The sequence below is a fragment of the Sus scrofa genome, chromosome 3 (assembly GCF_054392235.1).
Source record: "Sus scrofa isolate SSC_HxYL_T2T_F1_AM1 chromosome 3, Sscrofa_HxYL_maternal_Yorkshire_Landrace_v2.0, whole genome shotgun sequence".
In the NCBI taxonomy this organism is placed as follows: domain Eukaryota; kingdom Metazoa; phylum Chordata; class Mammalia; order Artiodactyla; family Suidae; genus Sus; species Sus scrofa.
The window spans coordinates 94231594-94252130 of record NC_139385.1 but is presented as its reverse complement, the minus strand read 5'-3'; the positions used below and the strand labels follow the sequence as shown (position 1 = coordinate 94252130).

The following is a 20537-nucleotide window of genomic DNA, read 5'->3' as shown; positions in this document are numbered from 1 at the left end:
ATTGCCTCATGTTACAAAGTCCAACAGAGCAATCTCAGTTATCTTCCTAACAAAGTAATTAGAAGTAATGATCTCTCTTTTACATTTAAAGAAATGCTCCTAATCTTGATATAAGATAAATGATTTCCAAATTATTTTAAGCAGAGGATTTTTTCAAACAAAATCTAATCAAGAATCCCAAAATTGACTAAGTTCCCACTGTGGCTCAATAGTATCAAGCCTGACTAGTATCCATGAGGATGTGGATTTGATGCATGGCCTCTCTCAATGGGTTAAGGATCCAGCATTGTTGTGAGCTGTGGTGTAGATCGCAGATGTGACCTGGATCCCGTGTTGCTGTGGCTGTGGTGTAGGCTGGCAGCTGCTGCTCTGATTCCACCCCTAGCCCGGGAACTTCCACATGCTAAGGGTGCAGACCTATAGAGAAAAAAAGAAAAAAAGAATCCCCAAATCGAGAAAGGGTAAACATTGAGCTTCCTTTGATTGAAGTGGAGTGGACATGGCATGACTCCCTTTAGATATTTCTATAGATCGGTGGAGCTCTGAAGAACAAGGTCAAGCTGGTTTAGCGGAAAGGCGCTCTAATAGTCTGCTCAGACTACCATAACAGAATTCCGCAAGCTAGGTGGCTTAAAAACAAAAATGTTTTTTCTCATGGTTCTGAGGCTGGAATTCTAAGACCGACATGCCATGAGGGTTGGTATTTGGTAAGACCTCACTTCCTGACTTGCAGGTGGGCTGCTTCTCTCTGTGCCCTCACATGGCCTTTTCTCTGCATGTGCCTACAGAGAGAGAGGGCTCTGGTCTCTCTCCATCTCCTTATAAGAACATGAGTCCTATCAGATTATATGACCTCATTTAAGCTTAAAAACCTCTTTAAAGCTCCAATTGAAGTCATTTCCTTTAGTTAGGGCTTCAACACATGATCTTTGTGAGAACAACTTATGGAAAGTTGGGAAACCCAGGAGGTACTTTCAACTCTTATTCTCATCAGCTACTCCTAGATTAGGATACCAAGCTTTTCTGGAATGTAGTTTCCTCCTTTTACTAATGAATAAAGTTGACTAAATAAATTTTTTTGTTTTTGCTTTTTTTTTTTTTTATGACCGCAAGTATAGCATACTGAAGATTCCAGGCTAGGGGTCAAATCAGAGCCTCAGCTGCCAGCCTTCACCACAGCCACAGCAATGCCAGATCCAAGCTGTGTCTGCAGTGTATACCACAGCTAACAGCAACACCAGATCCTTACCCACTGAGCGAGGCCAGAGATTGAACCCACAACTTCATGAATACTAGTCAGGCTTGATACCACTGAGCCGCAACATGAACTTCCAATAATTTCTTGTTCAAGTTTTTAAAATTAATTTAATACATACAAAAATTTCAGGTCACAGAAATTCTATCTACACAAGCTATCCATTATCATCTCTGTTAGGCAAACTTTGCATATTGGCATTCATTCCTCTTCATTGTCCCTTCAATTACAAAGTATGCCCAGTTTCCATAACCATCTTCTCCTGGAAGAGAATTTGAATATGCTAATTCTAGTAATCATCTGGATATGAAGAGTGTATCATATCAAATCAGCCCTTCTGTAAAGAACTACAGAAATAGACAAGTATAAAATATAGTTATTTGAAGGCAGTGGAGAGCAATGAAGGCATCTAGGACTTGAGGGACCAGAATTTTTGGAGAAAAGATGGATATTCAAGTGAGCTTCCTTCTACTTTCTCCTTGACGCATCTTATCATAACTAAGTGGCCCAAAGTCAAGAAAAGCCAAGAAGAAGATGTAGCTCAAAGATTTTAGTAGTAACATTAGTCCAGGTGTTGAAATTTGGATGTTAGTGCTACCAAGGCAACATGATGAATCTATTAAAAAGATAAAATGGAAGTTATAGATTTAAAAATGCAATAAGTAAATGAAGAACTCAGTAAACAGATTTATCACACATTAGACATGGCATCAGAAAGGAAAATATCAGATTAAAAGGCAAGTTAGTAAAAAAAATATAAAGGACATCATGTAAAGTTACAAAGGGTACATAATCAAAATGTTAAGGAAAAATAGCAAAAAAAAAAAAAGTCCAAAATTAGGGAAAGATATCAAACCAAAGAAATAAATAACAGTATGAGCCACATTAAGGATAAATTCAAAGAAATATATACCTAGTCACAATGTGGAAAAAACTGCTTATAACTGAGGACAAAGGTAAAATATTAAAAAGACAGAAATAGACATTATGGTTTACAGATAATTATCTTCCAAAGAGAAATATCAAAATATACAGCTGACTTCTCAAGAGAAACAATGAAGCCTGGACACAATAGAATGCAATCTGATAAATTACTCTCAAATTACAGTTCTAAATTGGCAAATATTTATTTCAAAATAAATAAAAAGGATATTTTCAGACAAAAAGAAATTGAAAGAAATAATTGTCAGTATACCTGTAACAAAAGAATTATCAAAAGATATTCTGCAAATTGAAGGGAAATAATCCCAGAGAGAAGCCTGAAATACACAATGGTAAACATGTGGGTAAGCCTACATGAATACTGAATGAATAAAACATTAAACATGAGTAAATATGAGTTGTATCTGGTTTAGAACATACAGAAAATTAAAGGCAACAGTAGTACATATTTGGAAGGGGAGTAAATGGGTTAAATTATCATTTGTATGGACAGAAAAGTAGGAAAGATACTAACTTGCAATAAATTGTAGCAAGTCAATGATGCATATTGTAATATGTAAGGTCAACTAAAAGAATAACAAATGAATATATAATTGAAATAGAAAGAATAATATATTAAAATAATTGCCTGATTAACAAAAAGAAAGGCAACAAATTGACAAAAAAATAGAACAGGTGATGCAAATAGATAACTCATGGTGAAATAGCAGATTTAAGCCCTCAAAGTATTTTCATTAAATGTAAATGGATCCAATACTCCAAATAAGAAATAAAAATTATCTTGCTGGATAAAAGAATAAAATCCAACATCATTTTGGTTTAAATATCAAGACATGAAAAGATTGATAGTGAAAGTATAGACTATAGGAAATAACCAAAAGAAAGTCTATTTAGCTACTCTAATATCAGATTAAATAGGCCTGAGTTAAGAAGCACTGTTGAAGATAACAAGAAGTGCTTCATAATGACAAAAAGGTGAAATGACTAGGATATAAGAATTTAAATTTGTTTGTAAGTAATAACATAATCTTAAATATGTTAGACAAAACCTGGTAAAAGTAGAGTCATACAATATATGCTATTGGACTTTTAAAAGCACTTCAGAAACTGATTGTATAAGGTGACAAAAAAATCAGTCGAGGTATATAGATTTAATCCCATAAATGATCAACTTAACCTAACTGACTTATATAAGACGTGAGACTATGAAAATATATATTAAAATTTTTCTTTAAAAACAAATGCAATATTTAAAATATAGTTTCACAAACTTTAAATACTTAAATTATATTGTTTGTTCCCTGAAAATTATGATAGGTATTAGAAATCTATGAGAAATAACTAGAAAATGCCCGAATCGTCTAAGCCAAAGAGTTCACTTCTATTTAACACAATCCTTTCTAAATTCATATAATTAATATCATACCAGTCAAAATACTAGCAGATTTAGTGTTTATATATGTATGTGTATAGAGAAAGTGATAAGTTAACTCTAAAATACATATGGAGGGAGTTCCTATTGTGGTTCAGCGGTAACGAACCCAACTAGTATCCATGAGGATGCAGATTCGATCCCTGGCCTCTCTCAGTGTGTTAACGATCCAGCGTTGCAGTGAGCTGTGGTGTAGGGTGGCAGCTATAGCTCTGATTTGACCCCTAGCTTGGGAACTCCCATATGCCACGGATGCAGCCCTAAAAAAGCCAAAAAATAAAAAATAAAAAAATAAAATTCATTTGGAAATTTAACCAAGAATATCAAGACAATCTTGGAGAAGAACAAAGTTTATACAACCATTTTTCAATTATTACCATAAAGAATACCATATAATATTGCCGAATCATGACAGACTTCTCAGTGGGACAGAATAGAGAGTCTACGAAGGAACTCACACATGTATGACTGCTTTAATGTAAAGGTTGATGTGTGGGCCAACTGAACAGTCATATAAAGAATAAATCTCAATTCCCTCACATATATAGAAAAATCAATTTCAGTTGGACTCTAGAACAAAATGTAAAAGTAGAACAATAAAACTTCTAGAAGACAACAAAGGACAATTTCTTCATGATCTTGGTAAGGCAGAATTTCTTTGGTAGAACATAAAAAGTACTAAGCATATAGAAAAATACCAGTAAATTGATTATCATTAAAATTATGAAAATTTTTTCATCAAAAGACACTATTACAAAGTTTAATTAAAAGGCAAGCCATATAGTGGGGGAATATATTTGCAATACATTGATCTTAAAAATGCCTTGTGTCCAGACTATATGATGAAAAGACAAATAATTCAGTAAGAAAATGAGCAAAAGACTTGAAAAAGTCGCTATTCAAAAGAGGATGTCGGAAAAGTCAATATATATATATATATGAAAATATGCTTGAAACCATTAGTATTAAGGAAATGGAAATTAAAGCCACAAATTAACTGTGTTTCTTTCCCCCTGAGAAGCTAAAGTTAAAAAAAAAAAAAAAAAAGACAAGGAAGAGAAAAGAAAGAAAATACTGTAAAATCAAGTATTGAGAGGATTTGGAACAAGAATATTATTTGATAATACCTACTAAAGTGGATATAGGAGTTCCCATCGTGGCGCAGAGGAAATGAATCCACTAGGAACCATGAGGTTGCAGGTTCGATCCCTGGCCTTGCTCAGTGGGTTAAGGATCCAGCACTGCTGGGAGCTGTGGTGTAGGCTGCAGACGCAGCTCAGATCTGGCGTTGCTGTGGCTGTGGCGTAGGCCAGAGGCTACAGTTCTGATTAGATCCCTAGCCTGGGAACCTCCATATGCTGCAGGTAAGGCCCTAAAAGGACAAAAGACAAAAAAAAATAAACCAAAAAAACAAAAAAACAAAAAAAAATAAAGCGGATATATACATTACTTATGACCCAACAATTTCATTCCTAAGAAAACTGTATACACATGTGAAAATAGAAACAACAGCATGATTCCTAATAACAAACAATTATATTAAAAAAAAATGGAAACAACTCAAGTGTTTGTCAGTAGAAGACTGATAAAAAAATAGTAGTATATTCATGCAATGAAATTTTATATAGCATTGAAAAGGAACAAACTACAGCTACACTCAACCACTTGGAGGAATTTCAGAAATGTAACACTGTTGGAAAAATATCTAGCTCAGGACACTTGGAAAAGGGGTGAATGCGACAGGGCATTAGAGAATTTTCTGGTGCATTGATATTGTGCTTTTCTTTCATCTAGGTGGTTGCATGGATGTGTCACTTTGTAAAAATGTCTTATAATGTATACTTAAAATTTGTGCATTTTCTTAGTTATGTTAAAATGTAACAATTAAAAATAAAAAACAGAGAGTAATGTAAATGTAGGAACACTTTTGCTGTGATGGATAAAGTCATGTGGGTGAGAACACCAGCACTGATACTGCATGTTGAAGAGCAAAAAGAAAATTGATGGAAGCTCAGGAAAACAGCTGGTCAACTTTTAAAAGGCACCAGCATACATTTCCATGCTAAACTTAAGTATCCCAGAAGTGAGTAACACACTGTAGTGGATAAAAAATGTCTTGTAACCTGAATAGTATTTTTACAAATCTAGTTAAGAACCAAGGAATACAAACCCCAAGTAAAGAATAATGTTAGTAGTTTTGCTTCAGGATAAAATTATATAGAAGAGATTGTAATACACAAATATAATGAAAATAGAGTAATCAATACTGGAGGAATAAGAACAGAATTCACAGGGCATCGAGTGGGGCAAAATATCAAAGGGCTACAATTTTTAGTTTGACCAGTGGTATTTCTATCTGGTCACAGAGATCCCTTAGAGAATATTAGTTTTTCTGATTGTCTATAATAGGGAAGTTCCATTCTATATTGCTTTTTGTGTTTATATATATCATGTAAATACATGAATATAAATATATATTTATAAAACATATGAAGGAGATAAACTGAGCCACTCTTTTGAAAAAATAAGATTCACAATTTACTTCTCTTGAACTTGGTAGAGAAGGATTTGGGGTGAGTGGGATAAATGATGGCTGAAAAAAAAAATGTACCCTGCCATCCTGGTCACTCTGTAACATCACCCTGTCTTCTCTGTGTTCCACAGAATGGCACTGCAAGTTCATTCAAGGAAGGAAAGACCAGAAAGTCAGACTTAAAAAGGTCCTCTCATGGCAGATTTTAACACCAGGGGTTGTCTTTATTTATTTATTTTCAAACTGCTTTGGCTAAAAGAGTTAATTTCCCCTGAACCTTTAAGCATCAGATGGGCCTGCACCTTCCAAGGACTCTTTTCTTCTTTAAAAGCACAATTGTTGTTCAGTTTCTCTCAGGTACAGATTCATTAGCTCTTGACTGGCTCTCCTTGTTTGCTGACTACTTGTGGAAAAAGCCATTTACCCTGGTGAATGTCAAGGTTAGTGCAAACCGTCCTTGTCATCAGTCTCTCTGGCAGAAGGTCAGGGATAAGCTTTCCTCAAATGGGCAGCGTCAAACAAAGCAGAGACGGACTTAACTCACCAAGAGGAAGAAAGAAGGCCTGCTCCAGAGTTGATAAACATTCCTGTGGACTTTTGAGGACAGAAGATTTAACTCCTCCCTTGCCACGTCAAGAAGTGTTCACTGGAAGAGTCCTTATAATATCTGGATATTTTAGAACATATGAGATATATTTATAAAGTAATAAATAACTATAAGGATATTATCCATCTGTCTATGATCTTATTTATTTAAACAAGTGTTTTAATTTTCAGTGTCCAATTTGGAAGTACTTCCCATTTTCTAGCTTTGCTCTGGTTGATTTTTTTTTTTTTGTAATTTCTCCCTTCAGTTTACTTTTATAGACAAGCTGTAAACCACGTATGCAGAACTGCCACAATCTGAAATAGTCAGATCTTGCTTAATTTATTTTCATAGAATATTAAAATTTTAAAGTTGGAAGGAACCTTAAGACTAACCTAATCCAACCTTCCATCCAACAAGTAAATCCTCTGTAGCATTTTAGGCAGTTGTCACCCAATCTCAACTTTGTCACTCTTAGTAACAAGACATCCCTGCCTCACAGGAAGGCTGTTCTGAGGTGGGGAAGGTTTTATTATTACAAAGAAAGCTTTGCTTTATATTTACTTCTTGCAATTTTAACCTGTTGGTTCAAGTTTTTTCTTCTAGTTTGATAGAAAGGGACAATCCTTCCTCAATGAAAGCTCTCTCCAAATATGTGGAAAATTATTTGGAATATATGGAAGAGAAACCATGCAACATGGGGTTATTTCTTCTCTTGGCTTTCAGTCTACTTCTTCCATGAAGTAACTGTCAGACAAGGCATTTTTCCATTTGCCTTTCTCTAAATGAAGTCTTTGCAGTGTGTCTTTACAATGCAGGATTCAGATTTCAGATGCTGGACCATGAACTTCATATATACTTACGTATAATATATAACATATTTTTATATATTATGTACATTTAAAATTCTTTAAATGCATCTATTCTCATTTTGATTCACAGAGGAATCAATTAATAGCAAAAAGACCTTTCACACTGGGAACTTCTGCTTGCCACACCATGCAGCCAAAAAAAAAGACATTTTACATAAGTGATAATCAAAAAGATTTGCTCTTGTGTTGCTGTATTATAATCACAAGTCACATGCCAGGTATATATATTTGGTCATTGTACCAAATTTTTAATTTGTTTGCTATTCACACTTGGTCACCTATTATATTAACATATGAAAGGCCATGTTATTCTTACAGAAAAACACTGGGCACCCTGTATACTACTCTTTGGGGCACATCATTTGCCTTACTTGGCCTTAGTGTTTTTCCTTTAGAGTTCTGCCAGGCAATTGTTCCTCTGTTTCAAAGTTGTCTCTAGAGCTCTTAGTCACATCATTACAATATCATCCCTTGTATAATTTTAATGACATGAACACTTTTCTAGCAAAACAAGTCCTGCTCTGTTGTATGATCCAGAGTTTGCTTCCTTGTGACTATTTCAAGTATTTTTCTTGGGCTTTTTTCATCCTGCACATTTTATTTCATCCTCTCTAGAATTTCTCCACAGCATATAATTATCTGAAGCATTAAAACATATTCTTTCTTTACCTCTTCCACATTTACCTTCTCTGGCAAAAAAACAACTAATCTTTATGCAATAAAATGTATCACTACCACTACCTGCAATAATTGAATACAAGAAGGAGGAAAATTAACCTAGAGTACCACAGAGCTTTAGGATGACAACTCCCGTAATGTTCAAACTTTGTGGATGTCCAGATGAACTACGTTTTCTGTATGACTTTTCCTAGAAACTGTCTCATAAATTTTCATGGCACATTGTCTGCTGGTCTTGTGTATTCACTCTAGGAAGACTTGATTTTTATATAAACCATTCTGGTGATCCTACCATCCAACCACACTCTATCTCCAACTCCAGTTGTCTTAGTAACTGACGCTAACTTATACTGCTAGATGTCAGTCTCACCCTTTTTTTAAAAACAAATATCTAAAAATACCTAGAACTTTGGAAGGCTTTTCTCTTGAGTTTTCATCTGTAATAGAAAGACTCCTGTTTTTCCACCTGCATTTACCCCTGTCCCCTCCTCCCAGAGCCACCATACACTCATTCACACATTTAACAACTTAGATCTAGGCACTTGCAATAACTAGTTACCAGTTTCTAGACTCAAAACCCTAAATTTATCCTATATACAAGCACAAAAATGTACTTTTGTATTTATTTTCCAACTCAAAATTTCTGAGTTTTTCTGATGTGTACCAAAGTCTCAACTTTGTAGTTAGATTTCCATAGTTGCCCAGCAGTGGTAAGCACAATAAGACATATTTGAAAAAATTAGGTCTATTATAATAAATTAAGCCACACTGAGATCCTTTATAATTATTCTTCTTCTTGAAATGCGTCTTCCCGTTATTCAAGTTTAACAAGAATGATCATTTAGGACTATACAGACCAATATAAGACCAGTCTGTCTGTCCATGTAGATAATCTCAGAAAATGCATATAAACACTACATATGACCAAGATATGTGAAGAAGGAAACAGTTCTAAATTAAGTTTATTATTACCTTTTTTCTAGTGCACCCTCACTGCTGTAAGCCTTCATGGGGCCCCTTGGTGCTGTGTGCTGAGCACTCCAAACTTTCCTCCTCATCCCCTCTCCTGCTATTGATGGCATAATCTGTACGGGTCATGAGGGAAGAGGCTCACCTGGAGACGGCACCTGCTAAAGGGAGGAAAATCAATTTTCATCATCCAAAAATACAGAACAGCTGGCACACAAACTAGTTGCTCAAGGTCCCTAGGGTCCAGAAGGGGCGTCCCACTAAGAAAGACACATGCTTGGAACAGAAGTCAATACTCTCTCCATTTAACCAGAATAATAAGGGAAGTGGGGAGTAAGGAAGTGGAGGATGGAATGCCCCATTCAAGTCCCCAATTCTGCAATAAATATCAGGTGGAATATAGAGTCATTTTTACATCAAAAAATTAGGTAGAGATCTTTCTGAAAGTAGTCTATAAAAAAATCTTGATATTCTATAGGTTCTCAGGTACTAATTGCAGCTGAAATGTATAACCTATTGCAACTCATTTTTCATATGTTACTACAACTCTTTACTACTTTTTCTATTACTTTTTTCTATTAGACCATTTTCTTATAGTTAATATTTCATGTTGTAATTTCATCATTTGATACCAGAGAGGCTTTGCTGGGAAACAGAAAAGTAGATATTTGAATTCTTGAAAAATAAATCTCACTGAGGGACTGATAAAACCACAAAGCCATATACCTTGACGTGAGTATTACAGTATATCTGTAATTCATATTTTAATCACACAAAAAATGCACAAATACAAATTTGTTTTATAAATGGAAACAATATGTAGCTAGAAAAAAGTAAGAAATCTTACTTCTTTACACAGAACTAATCACAGTAACTTATCACTTAAATGTATCTTCCTGACTTTTTACTATTCATTTACATAAATACAGTCACATTTGTGTGTTTAATATATAAATGGTTTACTTCTACATAAATAGGATAGTATTCAATACTGTTTTATAAGTTAAGTTTTCCACTTAATTTTTCTTTTAAAGATCTTTCTATTTCAGTATTTGTAAATCTAACTTATTTTAGATTGTTACTATTGGGATTTCTGAATAGTTTTCCATAACATGGAAAAACATAATTCATATAAATATTTGATTGTTGAAAGTTATTTAGGATCTTTTACCCCAAGTTTTTCTCAATTACCGTTTTTTTTTTTTTTTTTTTTTTTTTGCCACAAGTATCCTTTTACCTGCTTCTTTGTAGGTTTTCATTACTCATTCAGAGTAAATACTAAAAACCCTATGGGAATTTTGATGGAAAATGACAAATTGCTCCTCTAAAAAGACTACAAATTTTTATTTTTTTCTATTATAGTTGGTTTACAGTGTTTGGTCAATTTTCTGCTGTACAGCAAGGTGACCCAGTCACATATACACATATACATTCCTTTTCTCACATTGTCATGCTCCATCATAAGTGACTAGATATAGTTCCCAGTGCTATACAGCAGGATCTCATTGCCTATCCATTCCAAAGGTAATAGTCTGCATCTATTAACCCCAGATTCCCAGTCCATCCCACTTCCTCCCTCTCTCCCTTGGCAGCCACAAGTCTGTTCTCCATGTCCATGATTTTCTTTTCTGTGGAAAGGTTCATTTGTGCCATATATTAGATTCCAGATATAAGTGATATTATATGGTATTTGTCTTTCTCTTTCTGACTTGCTTCACTCAGCATGAGAGTCGCTAGTTCCATCCATGTTGCTGCAAATGGCATTATTTTGTTCTTTTTATGGCTGAGTCGTATTCCATTGTATATACATACCACATCTTCTTAATCCATTCCTCTGTTGATGGACATTTAGGTTGTTTCCATGTGTTGGCTATTGTGAATAGTGCTGCAATGAACATGCAGGTGCATGTGTCTTTTTCAAAGAAGTTTTGTCCAGATATATGCCCAAGAATGGGAAGACTATACAAATTTATATTACCACCAATGGTGTATGATTGTCTGCATTTCTCTACACAAGCTCAAATACTATGTTTGTTTGTCTTCATCCTTTAAAGTGTCTTTTTTTTCCCATTTGAATGTTCCTGATTTTTTTTAAGGTATAGTATCCATTTTAATTTGCCATTTTTTAAATTCTTATATTGGACTATTCATTTTTTTTGGACAATGTACTGAGATACATGCTTTCCTTGCTGAGTCTCTCATTCTTCCTCTTCACCCACCATAATAGGAAGGAAGAAAGGAGGGGGAAGGAAAGAAGGAAAAAAGTTAACTTACAGAAGTGTGTTCAAATATATTGTAGATTTATAAGGATTTGAGGTAATAGCTTATCAGTTACTTTTGTTTTATATATTTGAATTTATTTGGGCATAAATGTACAAGTTTAGGATTATTATTCCTTTGTAATGAAATAAAACTATTGCCTTTGTGAAGCATCCTTAATGTCAATTAATGATTTTTGCTTAAAATCTTTGCCTTAGAATAATATAGTTATACAACCTGCCTTTTGCTTAAAGTTTATTTGGTATGCATTTTCTATCTTTTAATTTTCACTCTTCTGTGTCCTTAACATCTCTTTTAATTTGCATGTAGGTGGTTTCTATTTTTTACTTGAGCTGACAATTTTGTCTTTTTTAGAGCATTTACTCTATTTACATTTAAAGTAATAGCTAATATAAATTATTTCCAAGTATAAGATTTTACTATTTGCTATAGGTATATCCCACTAAAATTTTTGTCCTTTTTGCCTGATTTTAGTTTAAGGGTTTTATTTTTTAATTATTTTAAACCTTTCCTCTATTACTTTAACATTATTTATTTATTTATTTATTTATTTTTTGCTATGCACATGGCATATGGAAGCTCCTGAGCCAGGGAGTGAACCAAGCCACCATCATGACAATGCTGGATCTTTAATCCACTATTCCACAAGGGAATTTCAACATTTACTGTTAATATTTAATTTTAACAGTAACTCTAGATATTAGAGCATAAATTCTTGACATATAAAAAGTTGATAAAAAAAATGAGACTCCTCTTTTCCCAGGCATTTCAAGGATCTCAAAACACCTTAACTCCACTTCCCAATTTTATAGCTTATAAACTTCTGTTGTATATTTTGGTTGTGTGTATGTATGTAAAAGCCTAAAATATATAATTCATTTTATTTGTACAGTCAGTATTCACTTAGATGTACCCAAATGTCTAACATTTTGTAGCTTTTCTTCATAGTGCTGCAATGAACATGCGGGTACATGTGTCTTTTTCAAAGAAGTTTTATTTCATTTCCTTAAATCATTTCATTTCCTTCTAAAAAATACCATTTCACATTTATTTTCAATTTAGTGTTATTGATGAATTTTTTTTTTACTATTTTTCTTAAACAATCTTTACTGCAGAAGGATAATTTCACTTTTTATAAAATTCTAGGTTAAACATTTTGTTTCTCAGCATAATAATGATTTTTAATAATGATTTTTAATAATGATTTTTATTTTAATAAAATAAATAATGATTTTTTAATAATGATTTTTATTTTAATAAAATAAATAATGATTTTTTAATAATGATTTTTATTTTTTCCGTTGTAAGTGATTTACAGTGTTCTGTCAATTTTCTACTGTACAGCAAAGATTTCAATGTTTTTTGGCTTCCATCATTTCTCTGGTTAGGTCTGCTGTTAGTCAAGTTGTGGCTCCTTTAAAAGTAATTTGTTCTTGCGCAACTGCTTTCAAGACCTTATTCTTCTCTTTGGTTTTCAGTAGATTTACCATGATAGGTGTGATTTTCTCTTAATTTCTTTTACTTGAGACTCATGGAGATTAATGTGTAATCTGCATTTATATTTCAACTATTACCTCTTCAAATATTACTCTCTCTAAACTTTCTCTACTTTGCTTCTGGACATTTCTTAGCAGGTTTGTGAAATTCTTCCTTTTTACATCTCTTTTTTTTTTTTTTTTGTATTTTCCTTCAGTTTGTTTCTCTGTGCTTCATTCATGACTTTTTCCATCTTACCTATGTACTAGTTTTCTATTTCTATTTTCAACTGTACTTAATAGTTGAAATCTGTGCATTGAGTTCTCAATTGTAGTAATTATATAGTTTAATTCTGACATTGCATAAAATAGTTTAAAAATAGTTATTTTTAGTTTCCAGTTACTTGACATTCTTTGTTATCTTTGCAGCTCACTGAATCAGGTATCAGTGAATGCACTGATATAAAAGGGGCTGTAAGTGCTGGGCTCACCTCTCTGTATTTCTTGTTTTTCTTATGCTTTGTTCTGATAAGTTCTCAGTGTCTTACTAGTTCTCCAGTGCCTTCAGATACATACACACACATATACAAAAAACACGTATATACACAAAATATTTAATGTATGTTTTTCATGGCTTTTTTTCAGCAAGATATGTGATTATACTATTCATTCATTACCAGAATTGGAAATCCAGAGTTGACTGACTTTCAATGTCCACCTATTATTTTTAGTTTAGTCAAGATTTCCACTTTTTCTTTCAAAAATTAATGATTTTTGTTTTGGCAGTTTCCATTGTGACTCAGCAGTAATGAACCCAACTAATATCCATAAGGATGTGGTTCGATCCCTGGCCTTGCTCAGTGGGTTATGGATCTGGTGCTGCTGTGAGCTGTGGTGTAAGTCACAGATGTAGCTCAGATCTTGTGTTGCTGTGGCTATGGTGTAGGCCAGCAGCTGCAGCTCCAATTTGAGCCCTAGCTTGGGAACTTATGTATGCTTCAGGTGCGGCCCTGAAAAGAGAATAATAATAATTTTTGGAGTTCCCATCGTGGTGCAGTGGTTAACGAATCTGACTAGGAACCATGAGGTTGCGGGTTCTATCCCTAGCCTTGCTCAGTGGGTTAAGGATCTGGCATTGCTGGGAGCTGTGGTATAGGTCACAGATGCGGCTTGGATCCCATGTTCCTGTGGCTGTGGCATAGGCCAGCAGTAATAGCTCAGATTAGACCCCTAGCCTGGGAACCTCCATATGCCACAGGTGCAGCCCTAGAGAAAAAAAATAAATAAATAAAATAATTTTTGCTTTAAATATGCTTAGAGTATGCTCTCGCTATTATTTAAATAGTCCTCATATTTGTAATTACATCCCACTTCACAAATCAGTGTTTATGTGATATTACTCTTTTCTTAATCAGACTTGCCAAATCATGATACATATGTATTGTTAAAAAAAAATAGTTATTAATGTCATTGATAAATTCTGCTGTTAAATTTTCTCTGCTCTATCCTCTATACTCTACTTGGTATCAGGCTAAGACTAGATTCATAAAATGAGTTGAGAAATGTTTTCTCTTCTTCTGAGAAGATACTATGTATAACTTTTTCTGTTTCTTCCTTAAAGTTCAGTAGACTTCTTCAGTGAAACTGTCTGGGCCTGGAAAATTTCAGAGGATTTTAACTTACATATTCAATTTCCTCAGCAGTTACAAGAATATTTAAATTATATATCACATGTTGAATGAGTTATAGTAGTTTATACTTTTTGAGAAATTGATCATCTATGTTCCCCAAAGTTGTCAAATTTATGTGTACAATTGTTCATATTATTCTCATTATCCTTTCCAGCTCTTCAGAGTCTGTTATGATATATCCTGTTTCATTCTTGATATTGGTAAATTGTGTCATTATTTTTTGTCAGAATTGTTAAAGGATTGTCAGTTTTGTTGATTTTTTTCAAGAACCTGGATCTTTGTTTTATTGATTTCACCCATTGTTTTAGTATTTTAAATTTATCTGACCTCTGATCTTTATTATTTCCTTACTTCTTTTTCTTCAGTTTATTTTGCTCTTTTATACTTTCTTCAGGTGAAAGCTTAGATTATTGACGTGAAACTTTTCCATTTTTCTAAAGTAATAATTTATTGTTATAAATTTCCCTCTCTGCACTATTTCATCAGTGTATCACAAATTTTGATATATTGTGTTTTCATTTTCATTTAATTCAATATAATTTTTAATATCCCCTGGGACTTCCTCTTTGACCCTTGAGTAATTTAGCAGTGTATTGTTTAGCTTCCAAGTCGTTTGGTGACTTGCCCATTTTCATTATGCTATTGATTATTCATTTAATTGTACTGTGGTCAGAGAACCCAACTGGGATGATTTCATTTTTTTAAAATGTGTTAAGGCTTGTTTTTTGGCATAGGATATGTTCCATAAGCCCTTGAAAAGAAAGTGTGTTCTTTATTTTGGTTGAAATTTTCTATAAATGTCAAACAGATCTTGTGAGATGATCCATAATCATACTGATTTTTTGTCTACATTATGAATGGTTGAGAGAAAAATATTTAAATTTTCAACTATAATTGTGGGTTTGTCTACTTTCTTTTTTGGTTGTATCAGTTTTGCTTCACATATTTTCAGTCCTTTTGTCTAATGCATACATAGCTAGAACTGATATTCTTGGGTTACTGAACAATTAATTAGTATATAATGTCCCTGGCAATTGTATTTGTTCTGAACTCTATATAATTAATATAGCCATCTGTGCTTTATTTTTATTAATATATATCAATAATATATCTTTTTTTGTCCTTTTACTTCCAATATACCTATATCATTGTATTTGAAGTTTTATATAGAAAATAATAACTAGGTTATTTTTAATCAACCTACTAATCATGGTGTTTTAATTGGTGTATTTAAACCTTTTACATTTAATGTAAATATTGATATGTTAGGGCTTAAGTCTGCCACCTAAAAAAAAATTGTTACACCTGTTTTTATTTCATTAGCTTTTCTCCCACAAGAGTGAGAGTCCTGAACCCTGCATCAGGCCCACCCAGCCTGGGAGTCTAGCACTGGGAAGAGGAGCCCCCAGAGAATTTGGCTTTGAAGGCCAGGGGGGTTTGACTGCAGGGGCTCCACACAATTGGGGGAAATAGAGTCTTAAAAGAGCTCACACAAAATCTCATGCGCACTAGGATCAAGTACAAAATAGTGAGGTTAATAGGAGCCTGAGCCAGACCTGCTTGCTGGTCTCAGAGGATCTCCTGGGGAGGCAGGGCATAGCTGTGGCCCACCCTAGGGACACAGACACTGGTGGCAAATACACTGGGGAGCATTCATCTATGTGAGCTCCCTGGAGGCTGATATTTTGTGTCCTAGACCCAGCCCCACCCAACAGTCTAAGGCTCCAGTGCTGGGATGCCTCAGGTAAAAGAACAAACAGGGTGGGGAAACAGCCCCACTCAATAGCAAATAGACTGCCTAAAGACTCCTGAGCCCACAGCTGCCCACAAAACAATTAGATGTAAAATATAAAATCAAAAACAGTAATTGTGAGGGGAGGAGATTTCAAATGCAAAGTATCTAATATGTGTTTGAAATTAAGAGATCAGTAACTTAAAACAAGCATGTATGTAGACTCCTATATAAAAACCTCATAACTATAAAACAAAAATCTATGATAGATATACACACAAATAGAAAAAGGAATCTAAACACAACACTAAATACAGTCATCAAATCACAAGAGAACAAAAGAAAAAAAGGGGCAGGGAAGACCTATAAAATCAAATCCAAGACAATTAAGAAAATGGCAGTAGGAACATACATTGTACCTTAAATGTAAATGGACTAAACGCTCCAACAAAAAGACAGACTTGCTATATGGATACAAAGACAAGACCCAAATATTTGCTACCTACAAGAGACTCAACTCAGATCAAGAGATACAAATGGACTGAAAGTGAGGGGATGGAAAAGGTATTCCATGCAAATGGAAATCAAAGGAAAGCCAGAGCTGCAATACTTATATCAGAAAAATAGACTTTAAAGTAAAGAATGTTACAGGAGACAAAAAAAAGCATTACATAATGATAAAAGAAAAAAATCCAAGAAGATGTAACAACTGAAAATATATACGCACCCAACTTAGCACCTCAATATATAAGGCAAGCAATAACATAAATGAGAAATTGACGATAACACAGTAATAGTGGGGGACTTTAATACCCCACTTACATCAATGGACACATCATTCAGACAGAAAATTAATAAGAAAACACAGGTCAAAATGATACATTAGACTAGATGAACCTGATATTTATAGAGCATTCCATCTAAAAGTAGTAGAATACACATTGTTTTTCAAATACACAGGGAAGATTCTCCAGGATAGATCATATCCTGGGCCACAAAGCCAGCCTCAGTAAATTTAAGAAAGCTGAAATCATACCAAGCATCTTTTCCAACCACAATGCTATGAAATGAGAAATCATATACAAGAAAAAAAAAAAAAACTGTAAAACACACAAACACATGGAAGCCAAACAATATGCTAGTGAACAATCAATGGATAACTGTAGAAATCAAATAAAAAATACCTAGAGACAAATAAAATGAGAACAAAATGATCCAAAACCTGTAATACACAGCAAAAGCAGTTTTAAGAGGGAAGTTTAGAATGGTAAAAGCTTACCTCAGGAAATAAGAAAAAAATCTCAAACAACCTAACTTTATGCCTAAAACACCTAAAGGAGGAAGAACAAACAAAATCCTGCTCTTCCTGTGACTTTCTGCCTTGAATCTCTGGAAAGAGGAGTCTGAGGCAAAGGTGAATATACAAGTCATTTTATGGGCAGGAGTGGAGTATAGAAGGAGTGTGCATGAGGAAAACAGAATGCCAATACAAGATTGCTTTATTGAGACAGTACAACTATGGATGACCTATTGCAGTGTTCCATGGGCTGTTAGAGAAGTTTTATGATATATATTTCAGGACTTTCTGACAGAAAGAAAGAGGACAATGGATTGATTGTCCCCCACTTCCCATTGGTAAGGGTACTGAGTCTTCCCCAGATTTGTTAACTCCCCATATACACCACCACTAACATTTCTGGATTAGTACTTAATTAGGTGTCAAAGAAGTTCCTACTAATGTCCCATGTAAAGATAATGATTAGAGATTCTATGGATCAGGAAGGATGAGGTACCGGAGCAAAGCTGGTCACCTAGCAGTAGTTGGAATAATAGGCATACACAAGAGGTATTCAACACAACATATGTATCTCAGATTCCTTTTGTCTTTTCCTGTCTATCCTTAGAATGTAGCTTCCATTCTCTACAATTCCTTGTGATCAGAAGTCTAACTATATTGCAAAAACCATAGGCTGATATAAACAAGGAGGAGAAAGGGAGGCTGGGCAGTGCAGATTTTTAGCTGGGCACATTGCCACATATGACAATGTGGGTGACATTTTTATAAGAGGGAAAAAATGAGAATGGAACCAAGCAATCTCTGTCACAACATTTAAGGAATGTGAAGCAGGCACAGGATATCTTTGTGCCTTTAGCCTTCCTTGTTGAAAGTTAAAATATTTTACCCATGGTTGTATTCATCCAAAATAATTTTATTTCTCACCCCCCACTCCTCCATTTCTTTATTGTTCCAGATCCTCCAATTCCTTCTTTGAAGAATACTTCAAATTGATAACTACCTAATTAATTATTCCATCCTAGATGATTTTCTATTTTTACCAAAAATGAAATGTGAAGATGGTATGAAGTTCTCAAGTTGGAAAGCCAGGCTTGAATCGATGTTTGAGCAGAGAAGAGATGAAAAAATAATAGATATGGTGATTCAACACTAGGTATTGTCTAATCTCTCTATGCTAAGGCTAGAGGTATGTTTTAATAGGGTAAAATGCTATTAGCTTATCCTAAATGCTGTTTTGCATTTCTATTAATCTCTGCATAAAATATTTTCAAATCTTTGTCAGCTACTAAGAAGTGGCCAACTGTGCTCATTAATATTTTTATGAAACATGAAAACATACATATTTCTTGTGCCCTGAGTAAGTACAAAGCACCACATTAAGCCCTCTTATTCCTACCTCTGCTGCTCCAAGTCATCTTCTGTGCTAACTGGAAATGGAGACAGACAGGAAAGGTGGTCTACAAATAAAGGGGAAGAATGAAGAGGCCTGAAGAAAAATACAGAAACCCCTGCCTCCTACAAATCAGGAATGGTCAGCATTTACATAAAGTTTGTTGACCAGTTTTGTTCCTCCTTCAATCTTATTCTAGTGACATTCATTTTTATAACAAGTTAAACTCATTATGTGAATTGCACAATTCTATTAGAATATTGTTATCCCCCGTAAATGCTATTAGTTCCACAAATGAACTACTCTATGTGAAACTGCTTAGAAAACTATAAAGCACTTTACAAATGGAAGAAAAAATTATAATGTCCAAGAGAGAAAAACATTATACTAAACTGGAATCATAAAATGCTAAAGTACCCACTGATGCAGCTCCAATTCACAACTTCACCCTTTTTGTGTGAAAAGGTAAAGGGAAGCAAAGTGTTTTCTTTGTAAATCCCATTTCTATGACTAATGTTCTTCTACAACTAACATGTAATTTTCATTTTTTGATTTGTTTTTCCCATTTTCCCCAACATATTTTATATCCCTTCTGTCTTCTTAGAAGTTCCACTTTGTTGAGGGGGGAGGTGGGGCTTTGCAAGAAGTTTTTAAATATGCTGTTAATGAATGAATGAACAACTAATTACTTGTTAAATACATTAACACAAATCTTGGTCTGAAATTGCTTCAGAATTAATTTGGGACATATGTGCACAACCTTGCTTATATTTGCAGAGGGCATGATACATGAGTTTCCATTTGTATATGAGAAAGTTTTTAACACAAACCTGGCTATAAGAAAGAAAACTCATTGCCAGGTTTCTCTTATTTTTCAAACTATATTATTTTTAAAAGAGTAATTTCTAAATTGTGCTACTCACATACTGATTTCCTTCCCTTTCAATTCTGTTTCATCCCCACCTCTCTTACTAACCTCTCTCTCTCTCTCACACATACATATATACACACATACACACACACACACACACCTCAAATATAGTCCACGTACACAGGTAGGTGGGATTATAAATGAACCACACACCAAGTGAACACTCGGCTTTCATTCAATGGATCACAGTAGTGATCCATTCCCCAGACCTGATTTCCAAAAATACTTTTATTTCTGTTTTCCTAAACCTCATTCTTCCAAATAAATAAGGATCCCTACCAGATTATTAGTCTCTCAGTAAAGAGACTGGATTTTCACTTTAGGTAAAAAGAAAAAATATGGTATAAACTGCCTCTTAGTAGAAATGATGATTTTAAAGGTCCAACCATAGATATTTTAAATATGTATCTATTTCATCCTATGGCAGTTAGTAAGCAATAGGGTTACATTAGCATTCACATTTACAGATAAGTA

The 20537-nt window shown here is 34.0% G+C and overlaps 1 long non-coding RNA gene across 5 annotated transcripts in view; it reads right to left on the bottom strand.

Annotated features, from left to right (window-relative positions):
* The window catches only part of LOC110260009 (uncharacterized), an 822333-nt gene that overhangs the window by 102416 nt on the left and 699380 nt on the right, over positions 1 to 20537 (bottom strand). For 3 of the 5 annotated variants that reach the window (XR_014841892.1, XR_014841891.1, XR_014841890.1), the window contains 2 exons: positions 9271 to 9428; positions 6707 to 6829 (listed from right to left, as the gene is read on the bottom strand). This is a non-coding gene — a long non-coding RNA (uncharacterized LOC110260009). Of the gene's footprint in view, positions 1 to 3963; positions 6830 to 9270; positions 9429 to 20537 lie in introns of those variants that run through there. The other 2 variants (XR_014841888.1, XR_002342709.2) reach the window with 2 other exon arrangements.